Below are 12,487 nucleotides of genomic sequence, written 5' to 3' on the forward strand. Positions count from 1 at the left end.
GCATAGGCCAATATTTCAGTACAATATTTCTGATGTTGCTACTCCTGGATGAATAGGGGATACAACATATTGTCCTGTCGAGTCTAGTGTGTTCTGCCTTAATGAGAAGATTCTCCCGGTTGGCGTATAAACCCCTTTTATACGCTCTTCTTAAACATCTTTTGGGATATCCCCGCTGCTTAAACTTAGTCATCAATTCCTGTTCCCTAGTTTTGTAATTTGTAGTAGTAGAACACACTCTACGGTACCTCAAAAACTGACTCACCGGAATATTCTCCCGGAGTCTCTGCGGATGATAACTGCCAAAATGAAGTATCGAATTTCTATCAGTGGGTTTCACAAATATAGATGTTTCCAATTTGTTCCCAACCCAATAAACCAACATATCTAAAAATGTGATCCTCTGAGAACTCATCTGTACTGTAAACGTAAGATTTTCATCAAGAGAATTCATCCATTGGATAAATAATTGAAGCTGTCCTTCTGATCCCTCCCATGTCCAAAATAAATTGTCAATAAATCTTCTCCATAAACCAATCTTCGAAAAATCAGGAGATGAATAAATGTGTGCCTCCTCAAAGGCTGACATGTATAGACATGCAACCGATGGGGCCACAGGGGAACCCATGGGGATCCCTTTGATTTGCCTGTAAAATTCATCCTGAAAACTGAAGAAGAATTCCTTAATAACGATACCAGAGAGTTGCATGATGATATTTGCTCTCCTGGGGGGAACCTGGTACTTTGTTAACACCTGCCAGATAATATCCAGTGCACAATTCTGAGGAATATTTGTATATAATGCTGTTACATCCGCTGTAACCAGCATACGACCACTCCTACTCCCATCCAAATTCTTGATATGATTAATAAAGTCAGTGGAATCCCTAATATACGATCTAATCAATGTAACCTCGTCTTGCAAAAAACTGTCAATAAATTTGGCTGGAGCTTCGAATACAGATCCAATACCGGATACTATTGGCCGCCCAGGTGGATTGTTCAGACTCTTATGTATTTTAGGGACAAAATATATGTATGGTACAACAGGATGATCCTGTAATAAATTCCGATATTCCCTATTCGTGATCACTTTCTTATGCATAGCCTCAATCAGAATATCCTTAACCTGATTACAAACTCTCTCATTGGGGTCCGTGGAAATCCTCAGATAAAACTGCTGGTCATTCAGCTGTCTTCTAGCTTCATTCTCATATTGCACCCAGTCAAGAACTACTATGGCTCCTCCCTTGTCAGCCGCCCTCACTACTATAGTATTATCATTTTTCAAAGTTTTTATAGCCATGCTTTCTGCCTTGGATAAATTATACTTAACCCATTCCTTTTGTGTTTCCAACTGTTCAATGTCTCGCATAATCATGGTTTCAAAAGCTGTAACCATAACACCTGGTGGTTCTTTTGGCATCCAGTTAGATGATTTAAAAAATTTACTCTCAGGAAGCTGCTGTCCTGCAAAAAATTCCTTTAATCTAATCCAACGGAAAAACATTTTTAATTCCAACCTAGTGGAAAAGGCATCAAATCTATACGTGGATACAAATGATAATCCTTTGTTAAGGGCCGAAATAGTCTCTGCACTGAGCCTTTTAGATGATAAATTCACCACTATGTCATGATTTTCAGCGCTCTCAATCATCGGCGGAAATTGTACGGTTCCCTGCCTGACGTTGTGTACTTGGTGCGTGCGTTATGCGACCCTCTCCCTGTTCTCATTCTGCCAGCTAAAAAAGACAATGAACCTCTTTTTCCTCTTTCATCACCAACACCAATGTTCCTGTCTCTATCAAAGTCAGGTAATGTGAAATCTACCTTCCTACCACTCTCATAAGTGCCATTTCCCGCCTTATCATCATCAGTTTTAAGAAACTGCCCAGGAGCATCAGTATATATGTTAGCTTCCTGATGCTCCCAGGCAAAGTTAGCTACAACTCCTGAGTTGTAGCTAACTTTCAGGAAAATAACGCGACTTGCGATTTTTCAGGCAACCCACCTTATTTTATTTCCATAAAATGTACTAGTAATGAGTTGATTTGCATGCCTTTGCAAAGCATTTGCATGCAAAGTAGCTCATTACAATTTTCATGATATTTGGGGTAAAAGAGCTTGCGGTATTGAAAATATTGTGCATTATTGCTGTGTTAGGGCATTTACTGCATGGTAAACGTCTAAAGCAGCTTCATAAATATACTCTTAAGTTGCTTACTTGTAATGGGAGCTCTCTATAGACAGCAGGATAATCAGCCACACAAGTGGATGACATTATCTGACTGCACCATAGCTGTGGAAAAGCTTAGAAGGCTTTTCTGGGTATGTGCGGGAACTCTCACATAGCCACCGCCATGCAGAATCCTATATAACAACTTAAAGAATCCAATTCCTAAAGGAGAGGCAGAAGGCAATGTGTGGCTGATTATCCTGCTTTCTATGAAGAACACTTGTTACAGGTAAGCAACTTAGGGGGTCATTTATCAAAATGCAATAAGGTGTTTTTGCATGCGTTAAGGGCTTATCGCATGTGAAAAGCCCTGTTAACGCATGCGATAGCACCATATCGTATGGTGCGATACAAATTCAGGAGGAGTTAGGGGCGGAGAGTGGGCTGGGTTAGCCTGTCTGTGAAGAGCTATCGCAAAGCCATAATGCCAATTTTAACTACACCTCTTTGGATTGCATTAGGCTGTGAGGAAACTCACTCCAAAATGAGATGAGATTTGGGCAAGGTTCTCTCAACCTAGCTTGATGGACTCTCTACCTGGGTAACATCAAGCTAGGTTGAGACAGCATTGCCCAAATCTCATCTTGGAATGAGTTTCCTCACTCCAAAGGTCATCAAATCTTCACAAGAGACCACTGTTCTGTTCGTAGGTGTCACGTAGAATGTCAAAGTGGCCCCTAACCCCCTACACTCTTACCTAAACCCCCCCTCGAGTTACTAGGTGGGCCTACCATAGGGATACAAATACCTACCTATGGGCCATGATATTATGGCCAGGTGCTCTCTCTCTCTTTCTCTCTCTCTCTCTCTTTAACAATGGTCCCCCAGTGGTTGAATGTAGGAAATACAACAGATCTGGCACTTATCGCAGAATCTAAAATGGTATCACAATTTGCGCTAACTTAGCTCTTTGTACAGGTAATTAGTGCAAATTGCGATAAATGCTATATTAGCATAAAACACACCCCTTTTGCTATCGCATGCGGTACTTACCGCATTTTGATAAATCCAGGCCTTAGTTTTCTCCAACAAGCAGGATGAATCAGCCACACAAGATGAAATCCCTTGCAAAGGTTTATTTTCCAACAAAAAATGGGAAAATAACAAACCACCAGTGGGTGAGACAACATATTTTTGCAGACAAAACCCCTTTCCAGTTTTGTGGGGGGTTTTTGTTTAAGAAGACAAACCAAAATCATAAAAATGGGCCCTAGAAGGAATGGAGTTGGATTGTACCCCTCAAAGAGACCCTGAACGGCAGATTGACCAAACATACTGTTGCATTAAGAGAATCTAAGCAGTATCAGAATATAAATGCCTGGCCCTCAGGTCACATCACAGCTCGGCAAATTTCCTCCATAGAAACCCATTTTAGATGGGCAATTGATACAGCTATGGAGCTAACATTGTGGGGATAATTTTCAAACTGCTTGTAGAAGTGCAGAGTCTACGGGTACCTTTTACCTATGAACTTTACACCAATTTTCCCTTTGAAAACTACCTCAGGAAAAGTACCCGTACAACTTTGCACCTGCCTTTTGTGTGGGTACTATTTACAGGTAAAATTATCTGTTTTTCAAACTTCAAAAGTACAAGCATAATGACGAGCCCCTCCCCAACCTTGCCACTAGGACTGCATCCCCTCACCATAAGGTAAAATTACATGCATAGTAGAACTACATGCATAATTTTACCCACACATAGGGTGGACAATTTTCAGAGACCCTCAAGTTGGGCTTTGAAAATTGCCCTCTATGCCCGTCTAGGTTTAGACCTATTTGGGTATCAGAGAAGGAAATGAAATCTGTTATCCAATTGGAAATAGTATATTTGTCTACAACCAGTCCAGGCCTGTTTGCATCAAAAGAAAGAAAAAGTTGAGTGGTCTTGTAAGGGTTTTGGTCTGCTCCAAGTAGAAGGCAAAAACTCTCTTGTAATCCAAACTGCGTAAGGCTTATTCACCTTTGTGACCATGGGGTCTGGGAAAGAACGTTGAAAGGACAATGGAGAAATTTACAGGCTAATTTTAAAACGAGTGTGTGTGTGCCCATACAGCTCATGAGTGGAGATATACTGTAATTTTAAATTATGTGCACACTTGATTTCAATACACCTACCGTGTGTAAGTATGCTCCTAATTTTAAGTGGTTACTTGAGCAAACAAACTTCGTGTATCTTACTTGGAGCTTTGCCGGCTTTAACGTGGGTATGTAAGCAGATTTTAAAACATGCTCACAACAAGGGACATTCCCAGTTTTTCCAAGTAGTCCACCAATCTGCCCAGTCAATCTTGAGGTTATTTAGACCCTCTGGTTCTTCATTCTGCATGCTCTCCACTTGATCCAGACCCCTCACCCTGTCGTGTAAGCCCTAAAACGTGATTTCTGCAGACTTGCTTCTAATCAGGAGCAGTAATAAATGTATGCGGCTAACAAGCTGCCGCACACTACGGCCTCCAGTTTTAAAATACAGAGTTACACACATAGCTATTGGCCATGCCCCGGAATGCGCATGGCCCACCCATGCCCTGCCTCTTTTCTGCCCCCTTATATTTTGTTTGTGCACGCACATATACACACACGGGCGGATTTTAAAAGCCCTGCTCGTGTAAATCCGCCCTGATTTACGCGAGCAGGGCCTTGTGCGCCGGCGCGCAGAACCCCGGGACGCGCGTAGGTCCCGGGGTTTTTGGACGGGGGCGTGTTGGGGGGCGGGGCCAAACGATGCGGCATTTTGGGGGCGGGATGCGACGTTTCGGGGGCGGGCCCAGGGGCGTGGTTTCAGGCTGGGGCGTTCCGGGGGCGTGGCCGCGCCCTCCGGAACCTCCCCCGGGTCGGGTCTCGGCGCACCAGCAGCCCGCTGGCGCGCGTGGATTTATGTCTCCCTCCGGGAGGCGTAAATCCATGGATAAAGGTAGGGGGGGTTTAGATAGGGCCGGGGGGGTGGGTTAGGTAGAGGAAGGGAGGGGAAGGTGAGGGGAAGGGAGGGGAAGGTGAGGGGTGAAAGAGAGTTCCCTCCGAGGCCGCTCCGATTTCGGAGCGGCCTCGGAGGGAACGGAGGCAGGCTGCGCGGCTGGCGCAAGCCAGCTGCCCAAAATCGGCAGCCTTGCGCGCGCTGATCCAGGATTTTAGAGGATACACGCGGCTATGCGCGTATCTTATAAAATCCAGCTTACTTTTGTACAAAAGTACGCGATCGCGCAGTTTTTAAAAATCTACCCCACAGAATTAATAGCTTTAAAAATCTGTGTTGCTCACTTGCAACCCACAAAGGCAAGTATATGGGCATTTTAGCGTGAGCAACGCTTTTAAAATCAACCCCTTAGTCTTACCTGATAATTTCCTTTCCTTTCAAATATTGTGCAGCCCCAGGAGGGTCCTGGAATAATGTAGCAGGATTCAAGGAAAGGATATTAACAGGTGAAACTAAATTTATCCTTCCTTATCATCCTTCTATAGCAGTCAAGATGTGTGGGAACTACCTTGCTCCGTTTACCACTTGTGGGATGGCCCCGCAAGCAATTTCACTCACTCCGAACAAGCTAGCAGTCTCATGCAGCTGGATGCCACCGACGCGCAGAAGACGCTACCACTCCTGCAATATGTCTTCCTAGGTGCACGTGAGTGACACTGTTCCATTTAAAAAGCCCACAGAGGGAAATGTTTGTGGTGCATGGGATGACCTCATAGCTTCCTGCCCTGTAAAAGGGTTCCTCAGACATTCCAGCCTTGATGGTACCAGTTTCCCTTACTTTCGAGAAATACTCAGTTCAAACCGAGGCTTTAATTGATATTGGAGCTGGGGGCAACTTTATTCAAGATTCACTATTACGCCAATATGGCTATCTTATTACCAATTTGATTATTTCTTGCATAATTTCTTCCATTTACAGAGAACACTTAGGTGGTCACGTGACCACAACCACCTTGCTCATCTCTATGCAGATAGAAAACCTTCAGTTCTATGTGCTACCTAAAAGATCCAGTCCTCTCATACTTGGACTACCCTAGCTCAAACTCCATCAACTATCCATCTTCTGGGGCACATTACAAATGTCCATCCTGCCGGGAACATTGTGCCACTCTATCCCCAGGTACTCAGATCCGGTCTACCTTGCCTGAGGTACCAGATCTGCTGCTCCTGAATACATCCTTTTCTAGCCTATGTTATGAAAAACAACCAAGAACCCAAGCATCTTGTAATTTTGCTGGTCACACCATATCTCCAAAGTCCAATGTCGTGGAGGTAGAGGCCACTGCCCAAATAGCAGAGGCTGTCCTCTTTCAACACGATGACCTTGAAATTTACAAGCCATGTCTTTGTCCCTCCAAAGGATCCCTGTCTGCAGAACAAGATCAACTAGTGTATGTTTCTCCAGCTTTGTCCAAAGACCAAAGAATCTGTAGAAGTCATGTCGAAACCCCTAAGGTCCTTGATGGTAAAGATGTACCTTCAACATCTCCCAAAAAGCTGAAGAAAAGAGGCTTGGGAAGGGGCCTTAGAGGAGGGAGTACTATTGTGTTTACCACTCATGGGATGGCCGCACGAGTGGCTTCACTCACCTCGAACACCGCCATCAGTCTCATGGGGCTGGACACTGCTGACAGGAGGCAGACAACACCACTCCTGTGATATGTCTTCCTAGGTGCGCATTCACGACACTGTTCCATTTAAAGGCCTGCAGCGGGAAAAGCCCATGGCACCCTCAGATGATGTCACAGCTTTCTCCCCTATAAAAGGGCTCTTCAGAGGTTCCAGCCTTGCCTCAGCAAAGGTTGCCTATTAGACTTGTTGTTCCAGTTTTCAAGCCTGCCAGTCTTCAGTCTTGTTCCAGCTAAGTCTTCAACCTTGCTCCACATCCATCTTCAGCTTTAGCCTCAGCCTTGCTCAATGTCCATTTTCAGCTTCAGCCTCAGCCTTGCTCCACGTTCATATTTAACTTCATCCTCAGCTTTGCACCACATCAGCCCACAGCTTCTACCTCTTCTTTCAACCTTAGCTGGCTTCGGATCTTCCTGAGTCTTCGACCTTTGGACTCTGTCTTAGCCTGGCCCGTGCAAAGACTCGTTCGCCCACTCATTCACCCTGTCCTCAAGGATGCACCACTTGTGCCAAGGCAAGAGGGGTTCACGCTCATGTTGTTCACAACATACCCAAGCCTAATTAATCTGGGAGGAAGGAAGTTAGAGTTGCCTTGAGAACACCAGCTCCAAAGGCTGCGTCCTCTTTTGCATAAACATCCAGACTGAAATATTTAATGAGCAAATGTAAAAGTGACTGTCTTACAAATATCTTCCAAGGCAAGGGCGGAAACTCTGACCAAGAAGAAATTGGAATTTTTGCTGAGTTTGCCCAAAGGAACTCTGGAGGATGCTGTCTTTTCAATAAATAAATTAAATGAAATGCTTTTTTAAATTTTCAAATGTTTAATAAGCCAGAGGAAGAAAGAGGGGAAGAGAGGGAAGACAACTTAAAATAGAAACTCCTCCTGGGCCAAAAACAAGCTTCCACCTACTTTGAGTAATTTGTAAACTATTATTAAAATCAGCTAGGGTACCTGAAGATTGGAAGGTAGACAACATAATGTCAATTTTTAAAAAGGGTTCCAAGAGTGATCCAAGAAATTACAGACCGGTGAGCCTGACATCAATGCCAGGAAAAATTATAGAAACTACCATAAAGAATGAAATTACTGAATAAATAGATAATCATAGTTTAATGGGACAAAGCCAACATGGACTGAACCAATTGTCTTGTCTCACCAATCTGCTACATTTTTTGGTAGGCATGAATAAACATGTGGATAAAGTTGAGCCAGTTGATATGAAGTGCATCTGGATTTTCAGAAAGCATTTGACATAAGAACATAAGAACATAAGAAATTGCCATGCTGGGTCAGACCAAGGGTCCATCAAGCCCAGCATCCTGTTTCCAACAAAGGCCAAAAACCAGGCCACAAGAACCTGGCAATTACTCAAACACTAAGAAGAACCCATGCTACTGATGCAATTAATAGCAGTGGCTATTCCCTAAGTATAATTGATTAATAGCCATTAATGGACTTCTCCTCCAAGAACTTATCCAAACCTTTTTTGAACCCAGCTACACTAACTGCACTAACTACCTTCTCTGGCAACAAATTCCAGAGCTTTATTGTGCGTTGAGTGAAAAAGAATTTTCTCCGATTAGTCTTAAATGTGTTACTTGCTAACTTCATGGAATGCCCCCTAGTCCTTCTATTATTCAAAAGTGTAAATAACCGAGTCACATCTACTCGTTCAAGACCTCTCATGATCTTAAAGACCTCTATCATATCCCCCCTCAGCCGTCTCTTCTCCAAGCTGAACAGCCCTAACCTCTTCAGCCTTTCCTCATAGGGGAGCTGTTCCATCCCCTTTATCAATTTGGTTGCCCTTCTCTGTACCTTCTCCATCGCAACTATATCTTTTTTGAGATGCAGCGACCAGAATTGTACACAGTATTCAAGGTTCCATATAAGAGACTCTTGAGGAAATTAAAAAATCATGGGATAGAAGGCAATGTTTTATTATGGATTGATAACTGGTTAAAAGATAGAAAACACTCAGCAGTGCATGGTTCGGAGAAATGTATCCTTGAAGGATACTAATGAAACAGGAGAGTTAGGGCATCCCAACAGAGAGGTTCCATTAAAAGCAAAGATAGTCCATATGCCTATATTTATTTATTTATTTGTTTATTTATTTTTCTATACTGACATTCGATTTGACATATCACATCGGTTTACATTTAACAAGATGTCTAAGGCAAGCCTTTTATGACATGATACCATATAGCCGCTTAATTGAGTAACTGGTTGCGTACATATAACTGTTTTACCACAAGATAGTAATACAATATAACGTGCTTAATTGCATAACATTATACAGAAAATATTAAAAGATAAATTAACTATGTACAGTACTAGGGTTGGGAAGCAGGGGGGGGCTGGGGGGGTAGGGGGAATGTTGAACGATGGGAGAAGGGGCTGGTGGGGCTAATTGTCTTGTGTGAAGGCTTTCCGGAAGAGCCCGGTCTTGAGGTTCTTTCAGAAGTTGGGTGTAGATATGTAAAAAATCACCGAAGCTAATGATTTCCGAATTATCCCAAACAACTGAAAAGTAGGTTGTTAAAACAAACAAAAAACACACTTTGAAATGTCTGTATGCCAATGCCAGAAGTCTAAAATGGGAGAGTTAGAGTGTATAGCAGCAAATGATGAGATTGACATAATTGACATCACAGAGGCTTGATGGAAGGAGGATAACCAATGGGACAGTGCTATCTCAGGGTACAAATTATATCGCAATGATAGGGAGGATCAACTTGGTGGGGGTGTGGCACTTTATGTCCGGGAGGGTATAGAGTCTAACAGGATAAAGATCATACAAGAGACTAAATGCTCAGTAGAATCTATATGGGTAGAAATCCCATGAGTTTTGGGTAAGAGTATAGTGACAGCAGTATACTACCGACCACCTGGACAAAATGATCAGATGATGAAATACTAAGAGAAATCAGGGAAGCAAACCAATTTGGCAGTGAAATAATAATGGGAGATTTCAATTACCTAGTAACAAAAATTGTGGAAATCGCAATATTGTAAATATTAGCCTAAGAAGGTGTCAGCAAGCCTGACGTTATATGTCTTTATGGCAGACACTAACCGGTCTACTCAATCATCCACCTTCATCATTTTTTAATTCTTAAAGAATATTAGCCTAAGAAGGTGTCAGCAAGCCTGACGTTATATGTCTTTATGACAGACACTAACCGGTCTACTAAATCATCCACCTTCATCATTTTTTAACCGGTCATTTACCCAGTCAATATTGGGGTAATTGAAATCTAACAAACAAAAAAGGAGTCAGTGGATAACCACAAAAATAATCTAGTAACAAAAATTGTGGAAATCGCAATATTGTAAATATTAGCCTAAGAAGGTGTCAGCAAGCCTGACGTTATATGTCTTTATGACAGACACTAACCGGTCTACTAAATCATCCACCTTCATCAGGACTTGCTAGAGACATAAAGTTCCTGGATGTAATAAATGATTGCTTCATGGAGCAATTGGTTCAGGAACCAACAAGAGAGGGAGCTATTTTAGATTTAATTCTTAGTGGAACACAGGATTTGGCGAGAGAGGTTACGGTGGTGGGGCCACCTGGCAACAGTGATCATAACATGATCAAATTTAAACTAATAACTGGAAGGGGGACAATAAGGAAATCTGCAGCGCTAACACTAAACTTTCAAAAGGGAAACTTTGATAAAATGAGAAAAATAGAAAAAAACTGAAAGGTGCAACTGCAAAGGTTAAAAGCGAAAGGAAGTGCTGGAAAAAGGTGCACAATTCAATTTAAAGTATCCCTGCAGATGTTTCATTAAACATACAGAGGCTAGATATGTCTTCAACTTTCCAGAACAGCTTCGAACGTATTTAGATACTCATTCATGATTATTCATGAAAGGTTCAAAGTGGGGGAATATATTTAAAGTGTGGGAACAACAATGGTGTTAAGTGATTTCACTTTTAATAGTCTCTATATAGTGCTCCAAATTGTTCTCTAATTTCAAATACTGATTTCCTGTATAGGATAATATTTAATACCTTTTAGTAGAAGGAAGTAATTCCTCATATCGATCAGATGATTGTGAGATTATTCTATTGTTTCTTTTTCTGTTTGTAAAAAATTGAAATGCAATTAAAAATTTAAAAAGTGTTCAACAGGCTTGGACATTGTTTAAAAATACAATCCTAGAGGCGCAGTCCATATGTATTCCACACATTAAGAAAGGTGGAAAGAAGGAAAAACGATTACCGTCATGATTAAAAGGTGAGGTGAAAGAGGCTATTTTAGCCAAAAAAATATCCTTCAAAAATTGGAAGAAGGATCCATCTGAAGAAAATAGGATAAAACATAAGCATTGTCAAATTAAATGTAAAACATTGATAAGACAGGCGAAGAGAGAATTTGAAATGAAGTTGGCAATAGAGGCAAAACTCATAATAAAAACTTTTTTAAATATATCCGAAGCAAGAAATCTGTGAGGGAGTCGGTTGGACCATTAGATGACCGAGGGGTTAAAGGGGCTCTTAGGGAAGATAAGGCCATTGCAGAAAGTCTAAATTAATTCTTTGCTTCAGTATTTACTAATGAGGATGTTGGGAAGATACCAGTTCCATTCCAGGACCAGATTGTATGCATCCTAGGGTACTGAAGGAACTAAAAAATGAAATTTCTGATCTATTAGTTAAAATTTGTAACCTATCATTAAAATCATCCATTGTACCTGAAGACTGGAGGGTGGCCAATGTAACGCCAATATTTTAAAAAGTCTCCAGGGGCGATCCGGGTACCTATAGACCAGTGAGCCTGACTTCAGTGCCAGGAAAAATAGTGGAAACTATTCTCAAGAACAAAATCGTAGAGCATATAGAAAGACATGATTTAATGGAACACACTCAACATGGATTTACCCAAGGGAAGTCTTGCCTAACAAATCTGCTTCATTTTTTTGAAGGGGTTAATAAACATGTGGATAAAGGTGAACCGGTAGATGTAGTGTATTTGGATTTTCAGAAGGCGTATGACAAAGTCCCTCATGAGAGGGACTTTGTCATACGCCTTCTGAAAGGCGTATGACAAAGTCATAAGCCTTCTGAAAGGCGTATGACTTTCAGGAGGCGATGTCCTTTCGTGGATTACAAACTGGTTAAAAGACAGGAAACAGAGAGTAGGATTAAATGGTCAATTTTCTCAGTGGAAAAGGGTAAACAGTGGAGTGCCTCAGGAATCTGTACTTGGACCGGTGCTTTTCAATCTACCTTATAAATGGGCTCTGACCGACGGCCCGCAAATGCGCAGTAGAGAGCAGCTCTACCACGCATGTGCGGGCCAGCACGTTGGTCAGAGCCGTGCGTGCCCGAAACAAAAAACATGGCGGTGGGGCTGCAGGAGCGGCGGCGGCCGCAAAGCAGGAGCGGGAGGAGGAGCAGAGGCGCCGCGCGCGAGTGACACCCCCCTCTGAGATCTGCCGGCAGGAGAAGCAGCGCCGCCGCGCGCGAGTGACACCCCCCCCCCGAGATCTGCCGGCAGGAGCGGCAGGAGAAGCAGCGCCGCACGCGCGTGACACCCCCCCCCCCCCCGAGATCTGCTGGCAGGAGCGGCAGGAGAAGCAGCACCGCGCGTGCACGGGAGTGACACCCCCCCTCCCCCGAGATCTGCC

General features: G+C 42.8%; 1 protein-coding gene across 1 annotated transcript in view; it reads right to left on the minus strand.

Moving 5' to 3' along the window:
* The window catches only part of CFAP61 (cilia and flagella associated protein 61), an 826,389-nt gene that overhangs the window by 754,112 nt on the left and 59,790 nt on the right, over positions 1-12,487 (minus strand). The window lies entirely within an intron of this gene.

This window comes from Rhinatrema bivittatum, chromosome 3 (assembly GCF_901001135.1).
Source record: "Rhinatrema bivittatum chromosome 3, aRhiBiv1.1, whole genome shotgun sequence".
NCBI classification, from domain to species: Eukaryota; Metazoa; Chordata; class Amphibia; order Gymnophiona; family Rhinatrematidae; genus Rhinatrema; species Rhinatrema bivittatum.